The sequence below is a fragment of the Sus scrofa genome, chromosome 2 (genome assembly GCF_054392235.1).
Source record: "Sus scrofa isolate SSC_HxYL_T2T_F1_AM1 chromosome 2, Sscrofa_HxYL_maternal_Yorkshire_Landrace_v2.0, whole genome shotgun sequence".
Taxonomy (NCBI): Eukaryota; Metazoa; Chordata; class Mammalia; order Artiodactyla; family Suidae; genus Sus; species Sus scrofa.
The window spans coordinates 121967138-121993910 of NC_139384.1; the positions used below are offsets into that span (position 1 = coordinate 121967138).

Here is a 26773-nt window from a genome sequence, read left to right on the forward strand (position 1 = left end):
AAAAAAATACATCTACATGGAAACTATTCACACAGAGATACACAGAAACTAGAAGATCTCAGAGTTCTGAAAGAGTAGGGAAATATCTACATAACCATACAGAACAAAAGTAAAAAAAGATAAAGAGAAAGTAAGAAAAGAATCAGAACAGGATCTGGGACCTTGGCAGGGAGCTGGGAAAAAAGAAAAGTTATTGCACCATGGGAAATCCCCTCACTGGTGAGGAGATCATCCAGGACAGAAGGGGAGCTTCAGAGCCCCAGGGGAGAATGGAACAATTGGTTTGCACAACCAGATTGGAGACAGTCCTGCGCAAATGGTCTTTGTCGCCACCCTACATTCCCAAGCTAGAGACACACATCCACTGGTGTGGGTGAGGGCTGGATGCTAAAGGTCAGGCTTTGGAGCTCACACTCAGGGAAAGAACTAGGGTTGGCTGCACAGAAACAGCTTGAAGGAACAGCCTGAAGGGACACCAAAACCACATTTGAGGGTCAGGTATATATCATGACAAAGGAGGCAAGAATTTATAATGAGAAAAAGAGAGTCTCTTAAGCAAGTGATATTGAGAAAGATGGACAGCTGTAATGTAAATCAATGAAGTTAGGACACACCCTCACACTATATAAAAAGCAAACTCAAAATGACTTAAAGACTTAAATATAAGACATGATACCATAAAACTCCTAGCAGAGATCACGGGCAAAATATTCTCTGACATAAATTATACCAATGTTTTCTTAGATAAGTCTCCCAAGGCAATATAAATAAAAATAAAAATAAACAAATGGGACCTAACAACAGTTACAAGCTTTTGTAGAGCAAAGGAAATGACAAACAAAACAAAAAGACAACTACAGAATCAGAGAAAATATTTGCAAATGGAGGAACTAACAAGGGCTTAATTTCCAACATATAAAAATAGCTCATACAACACAACAATAAGATAATGAAAAATGGGCAGAAGACCTAAATGGACATTTCTCCAAAGAGGAAAAACAAATGGTCAATAAGCATATGGAAAAAATGCTCAATACCACTAATTATTAGAGAAATGCAAATCAAAACTACAGTGTGGTACCACCACACACCAGTCAGGTGGCAATCATAAAAAATCTACAAATAATAAATGCTGGAGAAGGTTTGGAGAAAAGGGAGCCCTCCTATGCTGTTGGTAGGTAAGTTGGTATTGCCACTATGGAAAACACTATGGAGGCTCTTCTGAAGACTAAATATAGAACTACATATGATCCTGGGTATATGTCCAGATAAAACTATAATTCAAAAACGTACAAGTACCCCTATGTTCCTAGTATCACTGCTCATAATAGCCAAGCCATGGAAACAACCTAAGTGTCAACTGACAAATGAATGGATAAGAAGATGTGGCTCATATATACAATGGAATGCTACTCAGCCATAAAAAAGAATGAAATAATACTATTTACAGCAACATGAATGTAACTAGAGGTTATCATACTAAATAATATAAGTCGGAAAGAGAAAGACAAATAACATGATATCATATGCAGCATATAAAATATGACACAAATGAACTTATCTACGAAATAGAAAGGGTCTCACAGATGAGGAGAACAGATTTGTGGTTTCCAGAGGGAGGGCTTTGGGAGAGAGGTTGAATGGTAGGTTGGGGTTAGCAGATGTAAGCTATTACATGGAGTGGTGGGGGGCAAAAAACAAGGTCCTACTGTATAGCTCAGGGACTATATTCAATGTCCTATGATAAACTGTAATAGAAAGGATTATAAAATGTATATATAAATATATGTATAAGTGAATCACTTTGCTGTACAGCAGAAATTAATACAACAAAGTCAACTACTCTGCAATATAAAATTATACTTTTAAATATTAAAAAAAGAAAATCAATCATAAAAAGTGGATATTTTCTAAAATGCTATTCTGTTCAATTGTTTGATTTGTCTATCCTTATGCAAATATGATGTTTTGATGGCTGTGACTTTATAGCAGTTGTTGAAATCATGTGGTATATGTCTTCCTTCTTGTTCTCGTGTTGCAAGATATATTTGGCTTTTCTATGTGTTTATTATGTAAATTTTAGAATCAGCTTGTCTATTTTTTCAATAAACTGGGCTGGACTTTTGCTAGAATTGCATTGAATTTATAACTAATTTAGAGGAAATACATCTGAAAATGTGAAATATTCCAATCCATGAATATAGTATATTTCTACATTTATTTAGTTATTCTTTGTTTACTCTAGCAATCTTTTTGAGAATTGAGTTATTTAATACTGCTATGAGTTTTTTAATATTTTAGTTTTTTTAACAATTTAATTATTTAAACTTTTGTCAATGATTTAATATTGTTGTTTCATTTTCTTCTTTCTCACTTTACTTCTAATAGAAAGTCATCAATATTTGTATTTTTGTTTCCTGATATATTTTGTTTTCTTTTACCATTTAACATATGCCATTTTTTTCAGTTTTCACTAGTTTGAGTATAATATGACTAGGTGTATTTTCTCTTTTTTAACCTCACTTGGATGTTATTGAATTGATTGGGTCTGATTTCATCCTTTATCAGTTTTGGAAAGTTCTTAGCCATTTCTTTTGCAAAAATTTATTCTTCCCAATATTTTTCTTTTCTTCTTCTGGGACTTATAGTATGCTAAACTGTTTTTATCCCAAGGAACTAAGATTCTCTGGAACTATTTTGTCCTGATTTTCTATCGCCTATCATCAAAGTCTCCTACCTTTTCTTCAACTAGGCCTTATCTGAATTTAACCCTATCAAATTACTTCTTCCTGTTTTATATTAAATTTTGTTTACATTTCTTTTTTTTTAATTAATTTATTTTTTTATTTTTACTTTTTTGGTCTTTTTGCCATTTCTTGGGCCGCTCCCGCGGCATATGGAGGTTCCCAGGCGAGGGGTCTCATCGGAGCTGTAGCTGCCAGCCTACGTGGGATCCGAGCTGCGTCTGCAACCTACACCACAGCTCACGGCAACGCCGGATCGTTAACCCACTGAGCAAGGGGCAGGGATCGAACCTGCAACCTCATGGTTCCTAGTCGGATTTGTTAACCACTGCGCCACGGCGGGAACTCCTTTGTTTACATTTCTATCATTCCATTCAGTTCATTTTTATAGTGTCTGTATCCTTACTGAAAGTTTGACACTTTTTTTAAGTTTTTCAAATACATAATTTGATTATTCATATAACAGTATTTGAAAGTGCCTATCTGATAATTCTAATATTTAGACCATCTCTGAGACTGATTCTGTTGAGCATTTTCTCTCTTGAACTTGGGTAATATTTTCTTGATATTTTAAATAATTTTATAATATTTATAATATACATAATATTTTATATTTTATACATTTATTTATATTACATATTACCTAAATAATATCTCCTGAAAGTTTTATATAAAATAATACTGGAGACTTAAGTAAATAATGTTAATATCAAGAAAAGGGCAGATTTCTTTCTTGTTGTCCAAAAAACAGCAAGGCTGAGTCAATCTAACCTATGCTTTATCTGGATCTAAAATTTATTGCAATCTTAATGTGTTCGGATCACAGCTGCTTTTAAACATCTGAGGGTAGAATCAGGACCAGATACCTGAATACTGGGGAAATTCCAAAGATCTTTGTTTCACAATTAAACTTCTAATTTGCAAATATGTGGAAAATCTCATGTCTCTTTACAGCTTCACTGCCAGGTTTTTGGCTTTCTATGAAAGTCTTTGAAATTTAGTTCTACCTTCTGTTTTCTGTGTCTCAGTAAATCTTGTCCAGTCTAGTTATCCCTTCTTAGCTTCTATAGTCCTAGATCCCTATGCTGTGTGGAGTTCTTTTATTCCCTTAGTTTTATTGAGATATAACTGGCACATAACATTATACGAGTTTAAGGTGCACGACATTCTCTAGAAGTGTATTTCTTAGTTCACTTGCCATCCACTCAGTATTTTAAAGTTGAAAGCCTAGAGTGCCTAAGGTGTTTTTCTCTGCTTCTATCCTGATGGACTAGAATCTTTTTATAGCTGAAGACTTAGAGGGCTATTCAAGGACTTCTCTTTGTACCTCTGCCTCCTTCACTACCACCACATAAAATGAAGAACAAGTAAAGGAGTAAATGTAGATGCAATTTAGTTTTTATAGGATGCTCTGAATTCTATTCTGCTATACCAGCCCACATATCACTATTAAATTGGTGTTAAAATCCACGTGCTGCCTCTTCATCCACTTCTTATATGGTCTCCTCTTCCTGAGGATTTCTACCAGGGATGGAATAAATTGTGAGTCTGTTCTCTCCTGAATATAACTTGAAGTTGTCTGGAATGTATTTGTTTTCATGTGTGTCTATATATGTGAAAGAGTGACATTAATTTTATAATTTTTCAAAATCATAATTTTGTAGCTTATCAATTTATTTTTCATTCTTAGTTTAGAAATAACCATTTTGTGCAAACTTTCAAAATTTCACTAAGCTTATTGATGAAAATATTTGTGCAAAATGTATCTATTATAGTTTCTTGGTGACCTAGTGGTTAAGGACTCAGCGTTGTCACCACTGTGGCTTGGGTTTAATCCCTGGCCTGGGAACTTCACGTGCCATGAGCATAGCCAAAAAATATATATCTCCATTCTAATATTATTAACAAAATAAATAGATGGAATAAAACATACAAAAATTAAGTAAGGATCTATTTTTATTCAGGTAGATATATACACAAAGAAGTATATGTACAAAGATTGGGAAGATATAACTAAGGAAAGAACTTTGACATTTATTCACCTATCTTCCTGTAGATAGCATTATTTTTATCAGTACATCCATTAAGATATTGATTTATACATGATTAAAAATATAATGCTTAGAGTACTGAGATGTTATTGGCTAAATATAGAATATATACAAATGCTCCAGGTATAGTTGCCATTGGCATTTATTATCATATTATATTTAAACCTTGTGAAATTATATGAGATATATAATTGTTATTTTGATTTTACAAATAAAAAAACAGAGTCTTGGAGACATAATACTTTATCAGATCTTATTTTATTACTGGCTTTCTCTTAAGTAAAATGTAGTGTTTCATAGACCTCTAAGAAATAATTATTTAGGGCATTATATAGTTAATTTAAAATAGATACACATTGGAGTTCCCATTGTGGCACAGTGGTTAATGAATCCGACTAGGAACTACCAGGTTGCGAGTTTGATCCCTGACCTTTCTCAGTGGGTTAAGGATCCGGCGTTGCTGTGAGCTGTGGTGTAGGTCGCAGACGTGGCTCAGATCCTGTGCTGCTGTGGCTCTGGCGTAGGCCGGTGGCTACAGCTTCAATTAGACCCTTAGCCTGGGAATCTCCATATGCCGTGGGAGTGGCCCTAGAAAAGGCAAAAAGACAAAATAATAAATAAAAAAAAATAAAATAAATACATTTTACAGAATAATAACAAATTGACTTCTCTAAACATTAGATAGATGTGAACAAAATTGCTCTTGGTAATTTTTTTCTAGAAAATCATACATTAGATTTTGTTAATTAAGCATGGCCACTGTCATACAACATAACTTATTAAACCTATTATATTAAATGATAATATGTTTATGTCTACTCTGTCCCATTTTTCCTAAGGTTTATTTTCTACATCAAATAATTATATTGAGTCATTAAGCATATTTAGCCTACCAAAATACTGATATCATTGTAAATTAATAAGATCAGTTAAAATCCCACTTTACTTTAAATAAAGTTGTATATTTTAAAGACACAGACAAAACAAAATTTCTGGGAAGATCTGTAACTTAATATGTGAGCTAAACTTTGATTGGAAAATGTCAATTTCCTCTTTAATATTCTACATATGTATGTAGGCATGTTATATAGAAAGTAGCAGCTAGATTCAAAGCCAAAACAAAAACAAAAACAAACAAAAAAAAAACCTCAATGATAAAGTCTAATGGAATGCTCATAGAAAGGAAACTACATTAGTCAAAAAGTTCCACATTTAATTATATGCCATGCTATATACCAAATTTATATCTTCACTTTTTTAAGTTTACTTAGATCAGTGTTTCTCAGAATTCTGCAGCTGAGATCAATATAGTGTTTCTCAACATGGAATTGAAGCTCAAATTTAGTGATAGGATAATATTTTTCAACTAAAATGGATAAAATAAGTTATGTTAATATAATAATAAATATAATTTTAAAACTGATGAATTAAAATCTTTGGGAGGGACTATATGGTTTATTCAGTGAACGCTAAGGAATCTCTTTAAATCCTGGTGATTGACACTAAACATTAGTTCAGATACTTTTTCCAGTTATTTTTATCTTTTACTTCACTATAATTATTAAAAATTCTCATCACACAGCTATAGGTTAGGATATGGGAGCAAGTGTTTGGATCTTACTATATGAATCTGAATATGTGATATGCATCCAGAAAATAAGAAGATATTTATCAAAAATCTTTAACAATTTTATGTCACATGCTAGCACAATGTGTATATCAGACTCAAAATTTTAAGTGCTGAGTATTACAATTTGTGAGCAAGAGTTTAATGATGCTTTTGTCAATCTTTATTTTTTTATATTTGAACCGAAAAGAGTTTCCTCATTCCTGTGGCATGTTTAGATTTTTTTTTAAATATATCCAATAATCCCTCACCAACATATTGTCTAAGTAAAGAAAGTATGAGCTGTAGAAGATAACTCAGGACTGCGGATGGAGGTGGTTGGCAATGTGGTAATATAATAATATATTCACACAGTGCTTTTATACTTATCAATTCTCTTTTATCAATTCCCACAAATGCAGGGATTATATTAGCAAACGTATCACTCAAGTTGCTAATACCCCAACTTTATTTGGTAATTCAAAAAAAGAGAGAGGACTCAAATTAATAAAATTAGAAATGAAAATGGAGAAGAAACAACAGACGTCACAGAAATACAAAGGAACACAAAGAGACTACTATATGCAACAATACACCAATAAAACAGAAAACTTAGAAGAAATGAACAAATTATTAGAAATGTACAATCTTCCAAGACTAAACCAAGATGAAATAGAAAAGATGAACAGAGTGATCACAAGTACTGAAATTGAAACTCTGATTAAAAAACTTCCAACAAACAAAAGTCCAGGACCAGATGGCTTCACAGGTGAATTCTATCAAACATTTACAGAAGAGCTAACATCTACCCTTCTGAAATTATTCCAAAAAATCGCAGAAGAAGGGTCACCCTGATACCAAATCCAGACAAAGATATCACAAAAAAAAGAAAACTACAGGCCAATTTCACTGATGAGCATGGACGCGAAAATCCTCAACAAAATACTAGCAAACTGAATCCAACGATGCATTAAAAGGATTGTACATCATGATCAAGTGGGATTTATCCCGGGGATGCAAGGATTATTCAATATCCGCAAATCAATCTGTGTGATACACCACATTAACAAACTCAGGAGGAGTTCCCGTTGTGGCACAGCGGAGATGAATTGGACTAGGAACCATGAGGTTGTGGGTTTGATCCCTGGCTGTGGTTGTGAGTTAAGGAGACAGAGACCTGTACCCTAAAATCTGTAAGAATCTGATGAAAGAAATCAAAGACGACACAAATGGAAAGATATACCATGCTCTTGGATTGGCAGAATCAATATTGTAAAATGACTGTACTACCCAAGGCAATCTACAGATTCAATACAATCTCAATCAAATTACCAATGGGATTTTTCACAGAACTAAAACAAAAAATATTTAAATTTGTATGGAAACACAAAAGATCCCGAAGAGCCAAAGCAATATTGAAAAACAGAATTGGAAGAATCAGACTTCCCGTTTTCAGCCTATATAGTAATCAAAACAGTATAGTACTAGCACAAAACCAGAAATATATATCAATTTAATAGGATAGAAAGCCCAGAAATAAACCCAAGCACCTATGGTCAACTAATCTGTGACAAAGGAGGCAAGAACATACAGTGCAAGAAAGAGTCTCTTCAGGTGATGGTGCTGGGAAAACTGGACACCTGCATGTAAAAGAATGAAATTAGAACATTTTCTAACACCATACACAAATATAAACTCAAAATGGATTAGAGATGTAAATGTAAGACCAGATACTATACAGCTCTTAGAGGAAAACATAGGCAGAACACTCTTTGACATAAATTGAAGCAATATCTTTTTTGATCCACATCTCAGAATAATGACAATAAAAACAAAAATGAACCAATGGGCCTAATTAAACATAAAAGCTTTTGCACAGCAAACAATAAAAACATGTGGAAACTAATAAAAATGACACAAAGGAACTTATTTAAAAAACAGGAACAAACTCACAGATTTCAAAACCGACCTTATAGTTACCATAGGTAAAACATTAGAGAGAGAGGGAAGATTTGGGAGGGTGGAAATAACACATAAACACTACTGTATAAAATAGATTGGCATTCCCATTGCGGCTCAGTGGTAATGAACCCAAATAGCAACCATGAGGACATGGGTTCGATCCCTGGCCTTGCTCAGTGGGTTAAGGATCCGGTGTTGCTGTGTAGGCTGGTGGCTAAAGCTAGGATTAGACTCCTAGCCTGGGAACTTCCATATACCACAGGTGAAGCCCTAAAAAGCAAAAAAAAAAAATTAATAAGGAAAAATCTACTCAATAGTTAGTAATAACCTATACGGGTAAAAAGAATGGATATATTTACACATATGACTGATTGACTTTTCTGTATGCTTGAAACTAATACATCATTGTAAATCAAGTATATTTCAATAAAATTAAATTTAAAATATTCAATGGATAATAAAATAAAATATATAATCAACAATGACCTACTGTACAGCACAGGGAACTCTACTCAATATTCTTTAGTAACTTATATGGGAAAAGTATCTGGAAAAGAATGAATATATGTATGTATAAAACTGAATCACTTGCTCCACACCTGAAACTGACAACATTGTAAATCAAGTATACTCCAATATAAAATAAAAATTAAATTGAAAATTAAAAAAAATAAAATTTCTGGTGTTATTATATAGAATAATAATGATAAAAACCTGAGAAAATGATAAGCAATGCTATATTTAATCAAGTGACATTGACTGTAAGTATATGCCTGCTTTCATTTGCTTTCTTTATTCAAAATAATTTATTCAAAGCGTAGTTCCTATACAACTATAAAACCAATTTTTATCCAAAAAATACATTTCAATAAAAGCTCTCTCCCATGCATTTTGCACAAAGCTATACTTTAGTTTTGTTTTTGAAGATTACTCTCATGTGAAACTGTGTAGGAACAGACATTTGCGTAATAGTAGGCATTAAGCAACAAACCCCCAGGCATAAACTTTTATTTTTCCTAAAATTCTGTTCAGTAATGTTTATCACATGAATAACATTAACAAGTCTCAGTGTTAGGACATTCCCTACTCTCATGGCTTTTATGGTATTCTACTTTCCATGGCAGCAATCCACCTGTTTCCTTCCCAAGGAAAGCTTCTTTATACATCATATTCATTTTGATTTCCATACAGGAATTTGGCCCAAGTAAAGTTCTTCCTACAACTGATTCTTATAAATTAAACCAATAAAAGATACAATGTTCTAAAACATTGAAATCTAGAATGAAAGCTAAAAAGTGGCTGGAGCCACTTATTTTCCTAAAAGTCTTTTCTAAAGTTAATAAAATAAATATACTTGAAGACAGAAAAGAAACTCAGAAATCTGTTATTTTCTGAATTCAATGTCACATGCACTTGTAAGTTGAGCTAGCTGTATTTAGTCAGCTATTATTTTGAGTTAATAATCTGGTTTATATTTTTACCATGGTTTGCAGAAACTTTTTTTCTTTATCATAAGTATTACAGAAAGGCAGATATTCTTATCTGCATTCTAGAAATATTTAAAATAAAGTATGGGTTTTTGGTTTAGCTCCCCGTACACAATAAACAAATAATAGAAAGTGAGTAGTAGTTAATTAATGACACACCTGTTGAAGCAGATGAGCCAAAACATCATGACTTTTTATGTGTGTGTGTGACTGAATATAATCAACTACATCTAAAAATATTGCCCTCTCTTTGATTTCAAAGTGAATTTGTACCAAAACAAAATGGTATCTATATTAGTAAAGGAAAATATGTTAAGGTAACTTTGCCCCGCTTCACACCCAATATAAGAGAAACAGAGGAAATATCTTCCTTCCCTTACTTTCTATTCCAGCCAGATTTTCTTTGTATGATTTAGTATTACTAGATACTTGTTTTTAAAGATTTCTCCATTTGGTCTCAAAGTTCAAATGCTTCTTTGTTTCTAATTTTAACTTACCTCACTATTTTCTGATATATTTTAATACCCTATCAGATTTCCTTTGGTTCCTTTTCTTTCTTTTTTTTCCTTTCCTTCCTTTCTTTTTTTTGCTTCGTTCAATTAGCTCAAAACAGTCAATTTCCAAGTCATTTTCCCTGTTCTGTAAGTGACTCAGTGGATGATACTTGGATTAAGATTATTCACATCTTTTATAATGACAATTTCTCCCTTTGTATAGTAACACTGTGTGTGTTTTGTTATCCATATAAAGCTTATCAAATAGGCCCCTTTGAAAGACTGCTTTCTAAAGCAATTGATATTTCTCCTAAAGTATATTCAATGAAACTTTAAAGGAATTAGAGAATTTGAAGTAGCTATGGCTCTTCTTGTGTAAGGAGATATCTAGCATTGCCTATATAAAATGTTTTAGGATTGGGTTTCAGTACAATCTCTACTATTTATTTATTTTTTAATTTGTAAACTAAAAAATAATCATTTTGTTTCTGTCAAAAAACAGAATAAAAATAAAACGATTTGACAAAATCAAAATGATCTCTACGTCCAGTTTGTAAGTTGGCTCTGTTGTCAGAGTATTGTAGCAGGGAAGGCAGACAGGCTGAAATTTTAACAGAAATGAAAGAAAAAAAAAAAAAAACATGTTGTTGCTTGAATCACTGTGATGTTAATTTACTACTCAATAAATACAACAGACTTCCACTGAGGCTTGCAAGCCTAGAGAGAGAAAAACATGAAGGTATCTATGTGAAGAGTTACTTACCTAATTATGAACAGTGGCTGATTAGAGATGTGCAGGGTGATTCTTCTACCAAAGCTTTATTCCCTACACCTGTACCTCTGAGTCCAAATGTTGTCAGTGGTATAAAAATCCAATGATTTACAAGATAACTTCTGAATGTATAATACCTTCAAAATATGATTAGTGCCCATTAAAATGATAAATACATTACGATTTGACAGATGGGACTTTAATAAGCTGGGCTCTCAAAGGATTTCTGATATTCTGCTTTTTGTAGCTATGGATAGCATAAATCTCACAACACACTCCTCTTAGAACTCTCTAGTGGCAACCCATTGCAACCAGAATAAATATATCAACTTATATTCTGTTCTGCAAGGCACTACATGTTCTGACTGATGCCTGCATCTCTGATCTCTTTTCTCTTCTTTCTTCCACTCGGTCATTATGTTTCATTCCTATTGGCCTTTATTGTGTCCCTAAAACATGCTAAGGTATTTTATGCTATGATTTGGATTGTCCTTTTACTACTAGATCTCCCCAAACCTGACCTCTTTTCATATCTCAGTTCTCCAGAGAAGCCTTCTCTAACAATCATGGCTAAAGCAATTCCTCTATGTACCTTCTCCCCCACGTTATTCTTTATTCCATTGCTCAGCTTTTTAATTTTATATCACATAGTGGTATCTAAAATTTTATTTGTTAGTATTTTTATTGCCTGCATGTGATTCACCAGAATGTTATCCCTAAGACCTAGGGCTCTGTCTCTTGTGTTTACATTGTAGGCACACAAAATTTTTTCTTCACATTTGATGGAAAATAAAGCACTAATTAATGTATTCATTTATGAAATTATCATAAGTCTCAGATATAAGTATGAAAATTTCCACTTTTAAAAGGATTTTCACTATTAGGGTAGAGGGTAGGAGCATAGATAAGAATAATGTCACCGTAAATTTTATTGGACTTAAAGTTTATAAAATACTTCCAATACCTTATTTAGTCTAACATAGTTAGAACACTTGTATAGTAAATTTGATTCTTAAATGTATTCTTGTATTTCTTTTTTTAAACTGCATTGTAAGTGATAAAATGAAATGTGTTTCTGTGGACAATTTTTGCAAGAATTAGAGGTTTTATCTCTTAAATAGCAAATGTATTTAAATATGAAGTATTCTGATTACAATAAAAAGACCTGGAATATGAATATTTAGGGGCAATAAAAAGAAGCACATATATATCTGCAGAGCTGTATGATAGGCACTTACTATTCAACACTCTGTAGATGCAAATTTAGGTAATGATCACAGCAAGTATGAGGTCAGTAATCTATTTCCTATTTCACAATCTAGAAAACCAAGACATTGTAAAGACATTGTATTAAATAATATATTTAAAGAGGTAATAAGTATTAGAACTGGTATCTGAAACTACACAAGCTAGTCTCAGACGGTAAAAAGCTGATTTGAGAAGAAGAAACCTTAGAGAAACCATTCCGCATTTTTTTCAAGGAATAAAATCTTAATTAGTTTATAGGCACTTAAATCCTAAAAATCTCTGATGTCTTATTTAAAATATATGAAATAATTTTGCAGTTAAGTAAAAATAACACTTTGCTTCCTTTGGAAAAGCAGAATTTAAATTCAAATAGCCATGTAAAATTCCTCCTTTATTGATGGTATATTTGGTGAATATATCACTTTCCCCTTCTATAAGCCTTTTGAGTTTTTTTTTTTTCACTTGCTAAATGAGACTCATATATGAACAAAAAATAATAGATTAATGTCTACAATTAATAAATCACTGATAAGTATGTAAGTGGATATTTCTCTGAATATTTTCCTTGATATGGAACTGTAGATTAAGTTTAGCAACATAATTTACTCTTTATGTCATCACAAAATATTTTCTTTTACAATATGCATTTCTTAATCTGTAACTCACATGCCCACATAACTACATAAGACATGGATGTGTGTGTGTGTGTGTGTATTTCTTGTCCCTTTAGGTCTGTGAAAGCCAAGAGTATGTACATTAGTGGATAGGAACCACATCACAAGCAATTCCTTCTCTCCTATAAATCACTAAGCCTTACGTTTATTAAAGTTATTCAAAAGAAATATCTTATTGGTCTCTCAAAATTATTCCTTCCACTTTTCTTGAGCAGCTGCCTGAAGACAAGAACAAGAGGGCCTCCACGCTAACTTATTCAAATTAAACTTATATATTTATCTGTTAGATGAATAATGGTGACAGTATTTCTAACTCAAAATGATCAGAATAAAAACAAATTTCAGAAAAAATGTAAATATTCAAACATCAAAAAAATATAAAAATGTGCCCAAAGTACATAAATTCTGCAGTAATTATAATGCAGATAGATTTATCTAAATGAGATATTTTTTTTCTTTTCTCTATTTACTACCATATAGGTTTATATTCTTAGATCGCCTGCTAGAAAGTATATTCAATAGCAACTACAACTAGATGTATTCTATAGATCATATCTTCATTAAATCAAGAGATTATCTTTGAAAATATGAGCTAAAGTTTTTTTTACTTCCAAGATCAGTTAATAGAACTAACTTTTCTGTTCAACCCTAGATGAGAAGAGAAAGGGATAGGTAAGGAGGCAAAAAAGTCCAACAAGAGAGGTTTTTTCTGGCTCAATTCTGATTTTATTCTGGTAAACAAGTCTGAGCATCAGCTAATCCAAGATCTCAACTCTGATCCCAAAACAACGGTGGATTTATATTTTGGCCTCAATTTAACAAATATAACAAACCAAATAAGAATATATGGAATCAAGACAATTAATAATTATAACATGTTTAATTACCTTGAAGAAAACAATGTTCTTAGTCTTTCTTAGGTTCATTCTCTAGAAACAGAGCTTGAGTCTGGGCTTCTAGTGATTTATTGGGAGAGTGTGCTTTTGAAAGAAAAGCCCTTTGAGAAAGTCAAGTAACCAATATAGTGAAGGGAAAAGAGCCAAATAAGACTTGGACCCAGAGAAAACCTTTTCTTGGTCTGATCCAATGAAGAAGATGCCTTTTGAGGAAAAATCACACCCAAGATTTTTCCTACATTTTTCTCCCTGGGCCATTCTCTTGCAGGAGGGTAAAGAAACCCAGAAAGGCAATTTCCTTAAACGTAGTACCTCACCAACACAGGGAACTTGTTAGAAATGCAAATTCTAATTCCTCACTCAAGATCTTGAAGTGGTATGGGGCCAGAAATCTGTTTTTACATTACTTCCAGAATATTCTAATATCTCCTAAAGGTTGAGAACCTGTCTTTTAGTTCTAGAGCAATTTCTTGGGTAATTTTTTGGGAAAAGAAAAAAAGTTATTTTGAGCCAGTCATAGCTCAATTTACAGGAAATAGATTAATGGCTCTGGTGAAAGGGATCTGCATGAAGCACCAAAAGTATCCACTAAACTTTTCTTCATACTGTCACCTATTTTTTTTTTTTTTATTTTAGACAAAAAAATATTGAGACACATGTGGATGAAGACAAGGAAAGAGGACTTCATCAAATAAGAACTATAGTAACTATATATCTATATCAACCACCACTGTCTTTTACATTGTCATCTCTCTAAAATGTTTACAACTAAGTTTTATCTACCCATATCCACACAAAGACCTCACAAAATTGTAACAATTTATGACTTTATTTATATAATGGGCTTAAAGAAAATAACCCTTAAATGGGCTAATATTCCTCCTTGAGATAAATACAAAGTTAATTTTCTATGCTAAAGGAAAGAAGGATGGAGAGAGGGAGAAAAGAAGACAGGCAGGCAGGCAGACAGGCAGGCGGGCGGGCGGGCAGAAAGAAAGAAAGAAAGAAAGAAAGAAAGAAAGGAGGGAGGGAGGGAGGGAGGGAGGGAGGAAGGAAGGAAGGAAAGAAAGAAAGGGAAAGAAGGAAAGAAGCAAGGGAGGGAGGGAGGAAGAAAGGAAGGAAGGAAGAAAGGAGGAAAGGGAAATTAGCTTATCCTACCCAGTATTTTTACTCACAGAGTCAAGAGGATGACCCTCACTACCTTGACAGTTTTCTTCAGTGCCACAGTATAATTACTGGTAAGTAAGATAATTTTAAAAATCTCTTGGAAGATTTAAGATAAGCAAAACAGAAGTTCTGGTTGTGGCTCAGCAGGTAACCAATCTATTAGCTAAGGAGGGACCATGAGGTTTGATCGCTGGTCTAGCTCAGTGGGTTAAGGATCCCACGTTGCTGTGGCTGTGGCATTTGCTGACAGCTACAGCTCCAATTTGACCCCTAGCCTGGGAACTTCCATATGTCTTGGGTGCAGACCTAAAAAGGGAAAAAAAGGGGATAAGCAAAATAATGTACATGTTCATGTTGTACATGTTCTCCAGCTCATCTCAAGTAATTATCTTTTTGCCCATACCACTGTCATCTGCTAATTCAGATGGGTATCTAATTCACACCTGTCCTCAAGCAAGTAATTCCACATGGAAGACAAATCTCACCCTCCAAACAAAGCTGGACCTCTTAAAGCATGTACCCATTAAACTATGGACCATTCAGCTGGGGCATTTATATTTGCTAGAATTTCAAATCAATTTGTGTATTTCACTAATATCTATGTTACCTATGAGACTCTGAGCTCTAGGTTGGTAAGAAGTCTGACTCTTTTTGGCTTATCATCGTGTCCCTAGTAAGGTCAGATTCAAATTTTTATATTACAAATATAAAATTAGGAGTAAAAATAAAAACAAATATTTTAGATTTTAAAAATAGAACAAAATACAAATATTTACTAGAACATCACAAAACACAAACACACAAAATCCAGGCCAGTTATTAATATTTAAAGTCATGTTTATCTCCCATTGTGCATCAAATATATTTACATAAAGATATTGTTTCTGGCACTACATTTTTGGGGCATAATTGTACACAAATTAATTAATACAGGTTGGAAGAATTTTTCCAGGAAGCAATTCTTGGACAAGGACTGCTAGCAATAACTTAACTGTGTGTAGAAATGACTATATATCACTTCAACTTCTGCCTTAGTTAGCAAAATATCCCTGGCCAATCCAGTGCCAGCCATCAAGTATAATGGACAGAAAAACAGAGTGGTAAAAAGGCAGCAATCTTTACTGAGTGGAAATCAGAATCGAAAAATATTGCAGTCTCATCTCTGCAAAATTTATAAAAATGATATGACTAAGTGAATCCCTTGATGGATCTATTCCCAGGGCCTTGTATAAGGTCTTGGACAGGTGAGGGATCCCAATCAGGTGAAAAAGTCTGGAAACATAATTTCTTTATCTTCTCAATAAATCTGCCTCTTATCATCAGCTTTCTGTACAGTGCCCACTCCTTAGATGTTGTCAATAAAAATTTGCTAAATAAAAGTCAAGTGATAGAAATATCTTCTTGCCCCATTCCTTTCCTAAAGTATCAATCAAATAATATAGTTTTAAGCACTAAAATTGAATTCAGTTAAATTACTATTTTTGATGCTACATTGCTTTCCAACAGAGGTTTGAATTTACCTAGTATGTAGTTTTAGAGTCTAATGACTCATGTAAACACAGGGATAGATAACTCTGCAAAATATTTCTTTCTACCTCAATGTTATTCAAGAATTCCAAGAATTTGGAAATAAGAAAGTGATGTAATTAGTTTTAAAAACTAACAAGGGTCTTTTGTTTAATAGCGGTTATATTAGCTGACACATTTCATATCTTTACAACTTCCATATGTTAAGAATCTGAAAATTAATCCCATATAGTTATCTGACATTACAAAAACAAAAAAAGAAAAAAAAAATGGAGCTGCATTCTTGGCAGTCATATTCAGAAACTGTTAAAACTAGGATCTATTTTAAGAGCTTCTATATAACAAACTAACTCAAATTATGTTTCTGAAGGGGAAAATAAAGGAAATGAATTTTGGAGAATGATTCTCATGGATCTCTCATGATTTTTTTATTTATTAAGAGTGAAGTGCCAATTGGGTTTTTGATCCAAATTATCCTTTCATGGATCTTTGTATACTAAATAGCCTTGGAAGATAGAAATAGTGTCTCCCTCCAAGCAAATGACAGCCTCTCTATAAGCAAGGCTCTTCTACAATGAAATAACTGACTGGGTGTAAAGGTCTAATGTAGCCTGGCTCACAATGTCCTAGAGGATCCAGGATCTGACCTAGAAGTCTTGAGTTGTCTACCAGTATCCATGAATCTGTGGCAAGTTAACTTGTCCAGGCACTTCATAATTCTTGGAAAACAAAACCAAATTTTGAATAACAGGAAGATGACACATATATCAATCTCAAGAACCTACCTGTCATATGGGGTATAATTTCCATTGAATATACAGAGTAGGGGCCAAGTGATGGATAATCCTGAGCAAGAACATGATGAGTTCCTAAAAGATCATCAGGGACAATGATAATCTGGATTCTAGCTTATGACATTTGCAAAGCTAATTAAGAGTGAAAAAAAAAAGCCAACTAAGAGTGAGAGGTGTACATTGATTCAATGAAGAGTTTAAATGAGAAAATCTAATTGTTTTCCCGCTACTGTACATATTTTACATGTGATAGGAGAAAAATGCTAATATTTCATCATCATCATTATGTTGCTATGAGCTCAAGGAAAAGTGGAAAAAAAGTAAGAGATTTTTTGCTTATAATATTTTGCAAGTCCCTTGCAATTCAATACATGGCAATGCACACAAACATACACATATACACAGACATGTGCAAATGCTTACACACAGAGAAGGTGGAATAGCCATTATAAACTCCTGAGCAGCCTCTTTCACTTCTCTTGATAATCAAAGCAGTTATTTAAATTCTCAAGTAGAATTTAGATATTGAAATTTCTTTCCCATAACATGAAAAAAACAAACTTTCCCATAAACCTATGAGCACTTTTTTTTTAATATGAATTTTAAATTCCATGTTTCTAACTCCCACTCGCATTTGTGATGGTGAACCAGTGTGCAGGAAAACCAATACTACTCTACTGCCCAAAGTGTAGGTAACAGCTGATAATACTACTAGATCTTTGCTAGCTAGCTGCTGCTGTAATAATACATATGCCTTAATTTAAAAAGAAGTGTTTGGACCAATTTGTTGTGACAGCCTTCTAGTTTAACAGAAATTATTACATTATCTTAGGCAATTATCTTAGGCTAGGAGCTCTAAATAAGCCAAGGAGTTGACTTTTCAATTGACCACCAGATCCCCAGCTACTCAGTCCATTGATTGACCTCATTCTGGTATAGATATACCAGCTCATCAAATGAGAGCCCCTAGGCAAGAAAAGATGAGACATACTGAGTGTCTACTCATTCCACATATGCTGGGCCGCACCTTTGATTACCAGTGTCTTCTTGATCAAAAAATATTCTTTTGTTAAACTCAATAAATATCCAACTTGTCTTTTTATATGGCAAGCTGTTTGGGACCATTATTTCTGCATTTTGGTAAATTATAAGAGAGTCTAGCCAAAGAGAGGGTAGGAAGTATATAAAATATTAAGAGCCAGGCCTATTCAATTATGAAACAGACTAAATAAGACAACTACTATAGGACAAAAGAGATTTTTTTCCATATAAACCATAATAATAAAAATAGTATGTTTGTCCTTGACTTCTGTGCATATATGTCTCTTCAAGAGCATGTGAAAGTTATAAACATCTGTTCCCTAATTCATTCTATATTCTGGTCATTTTATTCTTAATCTCCTAACCTCAGCTATACTCAGCTATACTTAAAATCACCCCAAAGAAAAGCACATGAGAGAGTCAAATGATCAAATGGAGGAATATACTCAGTTATTTTTACCTTCTTGATTTTTTTTGGTTGTTCCTGCAGAGCTCAAAAAAATAGCAGGTTAGATTTCTCTCTTCCTACTTTATTATTGAACAGTGACACCTTCATGTCCCTCAAGTGATGCTGTAGAGTCTTTCAGACTAGGGAATGTAACTGAGCTTGTATATTCAATAACACCAAAGTAATATCAATCTTCTCATTTTTGATTGAGTAGTGTGCAATTTGGGGACAGTAGGGACTAAATCATTCCCAGCTGAGAGATACATCTTGATCAGAAACAATTCCATCAGGACATTTACTTACAATATCAGGTGAATTAAACAAACCTTAAAATCCCTTTCAAATGCTAAGATTGAATGAATCCATATAAACCCTTTAAAAAATAGTAGATTATCTATAACTTAGAACAAGATGGGTTTCCATCTCTTTGTACTCAATTAGCTGTCAATCACCAAAGATAATGGAGGAAGGAAGGAATAGGGTAAAAAAATCTAAACAGAAAATCATCAAAAAGATTCTACTGCTGAAGAATAGTAGATATTTTTTTTCTGTTATTATAGCTTTTAGCACATATTTATTTTCTCATTTATGGTTTCTTTAGACCAACTTTAAAATCAATTTATATTTTATGAGGATATTTCAATAAGTTACCAGAAATATTCTTAGTGAAATAGATTAAAAAAAAACAAAACTGTTATTTAAAGTGAGTGAGCAAAAGTCAATAGTTGGTTTTCTCAAAGCAAATACCATTAAATCTGTACATTTAAAGCACTTTGGGAGATTACTAAAAATGCAGTCCCATGGGAAATATCCCAGAATTTCCTTAGCACATTTTCTGGAACTATGGATCAAGAATTCTATTTTAATATAAATACCCAAATGATTCTTAAACACATACTCTGGCAAACTGTATGTTTGCATGACACAGAATCAACATCATTTGCTTCTAAAAACAAAATTGTATCATTCTTAGTATAATAGTCAACAAACTGTACAATTTTATCCTAAAGATATTTCAATAAAATTCATTAACTGAATCATTCATTTATTCTTTCCACAATAACTGAATGTCTACTATGTATTACACACTATGTTAAGGCTTAGAAATAAGATAGTGAGAAAGATAATGTTTTCCTCTTCCTGGAGCTTACATTTTACTAAAAAAACAGAGACACTGACCAAATACATGTAATATTAAAACAAGAATGTCTTATATAAGAACAGATACATTATAAGGATGTTTAACCAATAGTGTGACTTGACCTTGCCAGAGAAGTCAAGGTAATCTTCCCTGTGAAAGTGATGATCACACTGAAATCCAAAAGATGCATAATGAATAAATGAACAAAAAGTACTTGAGGGATATTAGTTTAGACAAAAATATCAGATCCTGCAAAGCCATGTGTTGGTTGAGTGAATGAAAACTTCATGAAAGAAGAAAAAAAAAAACTGACTGTGGTTTTTACAGAGTGCAAAAGTAAACATGATAATAAATTAAATTAGAGATGATAATGGAAGCCAAAATATGCTGGTATTCTTTTTTTCCTTGTTATGGAGTGGAGTTTGTATTCTGAATGCGATTGGTAGCTATTTGAAGATTACACAGAGATGGCATGAACAAATTGTTTACAACAACAATAAAAGTAAATGCAGAATGACAAAAGCTTAGAAAAGATATATGTTTTTGCTATGCAGGAAACCACCACCAAAAAAAAAAAAAAAAAAAAAAAAAAAACCACCCCAAAAACCAAAAACTAAAATCTTAATGGTTTAAGTAGTCATTTATTTAGGTGAAAAACCTGCGGGTCAGCAGTTTACAGTGTACTCAGCAGGTCTTGCCTGTGCATATGCTGTCATCTACCAGTAATCTAGTTGGCCCTGCTTCTAGAGATTGATTGTTGGCTGGCACAACTGGAGTGATTGGATTATATATCATTCATCATCCAATAGGCTAACTAAGGCTTTGTCACATGGCGTCAGTGGCAGAGATCTCAAGAAAATAAAGAAAAGACAAGCCTGACTATACAAGTGTTTTTCAAGTCTCTCTGTCACTCACCATCCAGTTCTACAAGATTGTAGCTATACTGCAGTCATTGACCTTCACCACACTCTGAAAAGAGTTCAGGGCCCATAATGAGTCGCACTAAACTGGGAAAAACTGGCAGAACAGGCCTTCAGATAGTTAGATATTGTCATTAGAAATTTTTATAAACCCAATTTCTTGCCTCTCCTCATATCTAGAAAGGCACTAAAATTATTAATGGAGTCATCTGCTCCTCATGACTAGCAGCGGTCTTCTACAGAGATGTGTGTTTGATTGCATCTTAAACAAAATTATACATCTATACTGACCTCTCTCCTTTACAACCTCTTTAGAGCATTTCATCAGAGGTATTTGAGAGACTTTTTCGAGGCTATAGTCCTCAGTAAGCCCATATAAAACTCAACTTACAGCTCTCATGTTGTGCTTTTTGTTGTTGATTTTCAGTTGACATGTAACATTCCAATAGCTAAATTAAATCACATTCCAGAACCCAGAGTTACTATGACAGAGAACCCTCCCCCCCCGCCCCCAACACACACAAAATGGCAAAGGAGTATGAATAAGAAAATCATTGTGGCTATATTTCTAGTCCACCACAACAAGACATGACATAGTAGTGGACACAAGTTATGATGTGATTGCTAAAGACCAGTTAAATGACTTGTATGGGGAGTCCCTGATAGTTTTCCTCAAGGTCTTGAGAGATATTTAGAAAAGAAATGTAGTACATAGAACTTGATGACTGAATAGCATACAAGGAGTAAGAGTAAATGACTATTAAGAAAAAAAGCCTAGGAGTTCCCGTCGTGGCGCAGTGGTTAACGAATCCGACTAGGAACCATGAGGTTGCGGGTTCGGTCCCTGCCCTTGCTCAGTGGGTTAACGATCCGGCGTTGCCGTGAGCTGTGGTGTAGGTTGCAGACGCGGCTCGGATCCCGCGTTGCTGTGGCTCTGGCGTAGGCCGGTGGCTACAGCTCCGATTGGACCCCTAGCCTGGGAACCTCCATATGCCGCGGGAGCGGCCCAAGAAATAGCAACAACAGCAACAACAACAACAGACAAAAAGACAAAAAAAAAAAAAAAGAAAAAAAGCCTACATTTATATTTTGCACAACTGGAGATGTGACTGTACCACTCATGAGATGAAAAGATCTAGACCATGTTTGTAATTGTAAATGTATATTAAAATTAGTTGGCTTGAAACTTCAAATATGTCATTTTAAATAAGCCTCTGGAGCTCATTAAATATGGGTCTAAGGCTCTTATGAAAGGTCAGGCTTTTGATAAAAAAAAATTGTAATCCATTAATAGATAGGGTGTAATTGAAGCTTTGTATGTGTTTGACATCACTTAAATTGCTAAAATAGATTGAGACAGTAAGAGTGCCTAGGTTTTCACCTTGAAGAAATTTAATAAGTAGGGGAATGAATACCAGAAAAAAAAAAAAAGACAAAGAATCAGTGAGAAATCCAGGTGTTTTTTTGTTTTAGGAAACTTCTGAATAGAATATTCTAAAAAGAGAAGTGATTAACATACTGAAAACTGCTGAAGAGATCAAATAAATGATAAATTAAAATTTCCCAATGGATTCAAGACTTGGAATTTCCTGGAAATTTTAGCACAAGCTGCTTTGGATGAATTTATGGGGAAGAAGATAGATTGCAGAGTATTTGAAAGTAGGGAGGTAAATAAATAGACACAGTAAATTTCAGAAAAATTTTGAATATATGCATACACATGTAATACACACAATGTGGGCTTTTACGGTATGAGAGGACTGCCAAAATGAGAAGGGTTGAGGGATGTGATGAGAAGGGATTTAAAGTAGATTATAAAAGAAGGGCTTGAAATAATAACGTATCATATTAACAGAGAATTTATCATTTATAATGGATTTTTCCTCTATAAAATATAATCTCTTCTCTTTCACAAATCTATTTACTGATACAGAAGCAACCTAATTCTTTTTGTCTACTATCATAAAGTAGATACACTTCTGAAATGACCACAGTTCTTCAGACAAATAATACGGATTTATTTTCATTATACAGCATTTTTACTATACAATATTTTCTTATATATAAAGATGGCAAATACAAATAATGAGTATTGCAGAAAAATATTCCCATAAGATAGAGGCAAAAAAATGTTAGAAGTATAATCGCTACTTGTCTGCTAGAAATAGAAGCATAGCAGTAAAGATCATAGGTATTGGACTCAGACTGCCTGCAATGAAATCATGATTTTGCCAACTTACTGTGTGATCTTGGGGAAGATACTTAACTTTTATCTGCATATGAGTTTCCTCATTTGTAAGATGGGGATTACAGTTGTATTCCTATGAAGATCAAAAAAGTAATGTAATGAGTTTGTTGGCATGAAATGCCTTCTTCCTCCAATAGGAAATTTTTATTTGAAATACTAGAGAAAGATATATTAAAAATACAATTATTTTACTAAAGAAAAGCAAAATTCATCCATGATTTGTGACTCTCAAAGAGCTTTAAACAGGTGGTGTAATTTTGTCGTGAATTTTATAAAGACAGTAAATCAGAGAATCAAAAATCACATCTTAAAAATGAAAAATGGATACCTGACCTCCGAAATTCATATTGAATAAATAAAAAGGAATGTTAGATAAATGCTTTTAAAAATCACAAAACAGGAAGTCAAATAGGATAAAGAGACAAGTTATTCCGAAGGTGTTATAAAACAATATTTAAAACAAAATGTGAAGAGAGAGATATTTGGAGACATAGTAGTAAAGCCACCTTCCCAAGTCGTATATAAAAAGAACTAGTTAATAAGAAACATTAAAAGGCTTATGACATGTACCATAAATACACAAAAAAGTATTATGATAAAAGTACATCATCTCTAATTTTCATATATATGTGAGAAAATTAACCTTGGTTTTCTGAAATGATTTTAACCACTTTCAACAATTTTATGCATTATTGAGCTTATTTTGAAATGTCCCTTCTAACCCCAACCAAATCAGTTCAATCTCTAACCTAGCATTATATCAAAAAATTAGAACAATTTGATACTATTAAAATAGGTCACACTGAGTCCATTCAGAATGCTGATTTTAAAAGAAATATTTTTAAAATAAAAACAAATAAAGAAAACATGTTGAAAGAGCTCTACAAAAACATGACTATGATATATTTATATATGTGTGTGTATATATATATATACACACAAACATGATCATATATCCTATATTACTTATATTTAAATATTTTCTAATTATAGATGCCTTATCTTATTGGGGCCACATAATTAAGGTTGTAGGGATGGGAATATCATTTTCAAATGAGGAAATTCAAATTCTACTAGATTATGACATGTTCACATTTCCACAGAAAAAAGTCAGGGGACATTTTGGACCAGAATTTGAGTCATTTCTATGTTTCCTCTCACACAATTATATTTTGTTTTGTATGTGTATCTTTGTTTGGTTTGGTTTCTTCTTCTGATGTAGCCTGCTAGGTCACTACATGATGATGATAGATTGTTGTCAGAGGCAGGCCTGGCTTCTTTTCCATTTCATCTCTGTCATGTACAGAGAAGTTCTTCTCTGGGAAGAGTGCCAGTAAGAGTGACATTGGAAGGGAGACTTACTTCACTTGTATGTTAAACAAACAAAATTCCAAAATACCATATGCTACAGTACTCATATTTGTTAGTATAATGGTAATGTAGGCTAGTAAAGTAACAAAAATCTAAGAATTAATCTTGCTTTTGTATCAACTGTTTCTGTTCTAGCATAATCCTCATTACTAAGTATCTTATTTTAAAGTATAAAGACACACATTTTCTTTTCTTTTCTTTCTTTTTTTTTTTTTTTTTGTCTTTCTCTCTTTTTAGGGCTGCACCTGTGGCATACGGAGGATCCCAGGCTAGGGGTCCAATTGGAGCTGTGGCCGCCAGCCTACACCAGGGCTACAACAATGCGAGATCCAAGCTGCATCTGCGACCTACACCACAGCTCATGGCAATGTCGGATCCTTAACCCACTGAGCGAAGCCAGGGATGGAACCTGCGTCCTCATGGATGCCATTCAGTTTCGTTAACCACTGAGCTGAGATGGGAACTCCAGAACCACATTTTCTTAACATTCATTTGTTGTAGATATTACTACTTTCCTCTCCTATGAAAAACATATTTGTTTACAGGTCATTTTGAAGCCCCAGAGTAACACCTATAATCTGTAGGAACCACTATGAAACCTCCAGTAACCTGGGAAGTAAATAATCACCTTGGGGCCCACAGATAAAATGTGATTTCTGGGTGAGCCTTTCTTTTTCTTAGTAGTATACATGATGAAGAGGACCTCTCTAAGACATCCCCAGTCTTTGGCTTATTTTTATAGATCAGGCTAAGGTCAGTCCCTCCACATCAATTTGCAATGATTTCTAACCAGGCAGGCTTCTTACATGTAAGAAGAAGTCTGCTCACTAGAACTTCGCACAGAAAAGAAAAAAAAAAAAAAAAAGGAGGCAAAAGGAGAGAAAATTAATGCATTAGTCAAGCCAACTTTTTAGAAAAGGGACAGAATTAACTTTAGATGCTATGGAATCTAGAAAATAGTAATTGTTTTTTTTTTGATTGCAAGTATCCCTTGTTCCTATATGGAAGAAATTGAATGAAGAAATTGTAGGAAAAATTCCTTTCACAGCTTGTTCTTCCAATGTAGAAAGTTAGACAAGTGGCCTGTTTCTGAGTCTACTAATACTCTAAAAGAATTTTTTTTCTCGAAACTTTTCTGTTTTCTCTTTTTACCCCCCTCACCCCTGTCAGTATGTTTTTCTCTATCTCCTCCTCCTTCTCTCTCTCCATAAACCATAATTCACTTTATTTAAAGATAGTAATGTGCTTTGAATTTACCAGAAATGATATATTGTGCAAATAGGAACAATAGCAAAAAATGGGTTTCTCTCTAGGAGTCTCAATTGTAACATAAGGCATTGAGTTTTTATAATGAACTCTAAAAGTTTCTCTTAAATAATATTAAACATTTATGGAAAGCCACAAGGGCTTGGAAACAGGAAAGATTTTAGCTGATTGTCTATACTTAATGCACAACACCCATACGATGGGGGGAACAGGTAGAAAGAGGAAAAAAGAGTCCAGAAAGCAAATCTTAAAACCGTTGTGAGTTCATATTTTTCAGAATTTTCATTCTCTAAAGGTAAAGACACATTAGCATGGGCTTTTTGTTGTTTTGTTTTGTTTTGTTTTAGAAGAGTGCCACATCATCTGATCTGATTTGATGCAGAAATTTAAGGTATAATCGAACCTAGGAAGGACCTGAGACATATAAAGGATAAATAATTCTCAGAGTTTTAACAACTGTTTGTGGTCTTAAATGTCACGAAGTCAGCTTTAGTAGCTTATAAACTGAGGACTGTAGTCACCACAACTTATTTCACATGGGGCTACAGATTAGGGAGAATAACATTTGTTCTGGGGCCAAATTTTAAAATTTACCCATAAGAAGGACAAAAAAAAAAAGTTAAAATACAGAAACAATAAAAAAGCTAGAATACAACACTATTTTATCATATTATTATAAGCATATTAGAGCTTATCACCAGAGGGATATTTAAGAATGTCTGAAGGCATATTGGATAGACACAATCAGAGAGAGGTGCTTTTCCTTCTAATGTTATGCACACCAGTCATGGTGTTAAATGTAGTAAAATGTGAAGGACAGCCCCCCACAACATAATAATAATCCAGCCCAAAATTACAATAGTGCCAAGATTGAGTAACCATGGCTAAAAGAGTTTAAAGACTATTTATTTAGCTA

The 26773-nt window shown here is 33.4% G+C and overlaps 1 long non-coding RNA gene across 5 annotated transcripts in view; it reads right to left on the reverse strand.

Annotated features, from left to right (window-relative positions):
• LOC146405666 (uncharacterized) overlaps positions 1-26773 on the reverse strand; it is a 435623-nt gene that overhangs the window by 159235 nt on the left and 249615 nt on the right. The gene's annotated exons all lie outside the window — the stretch shown is intronic.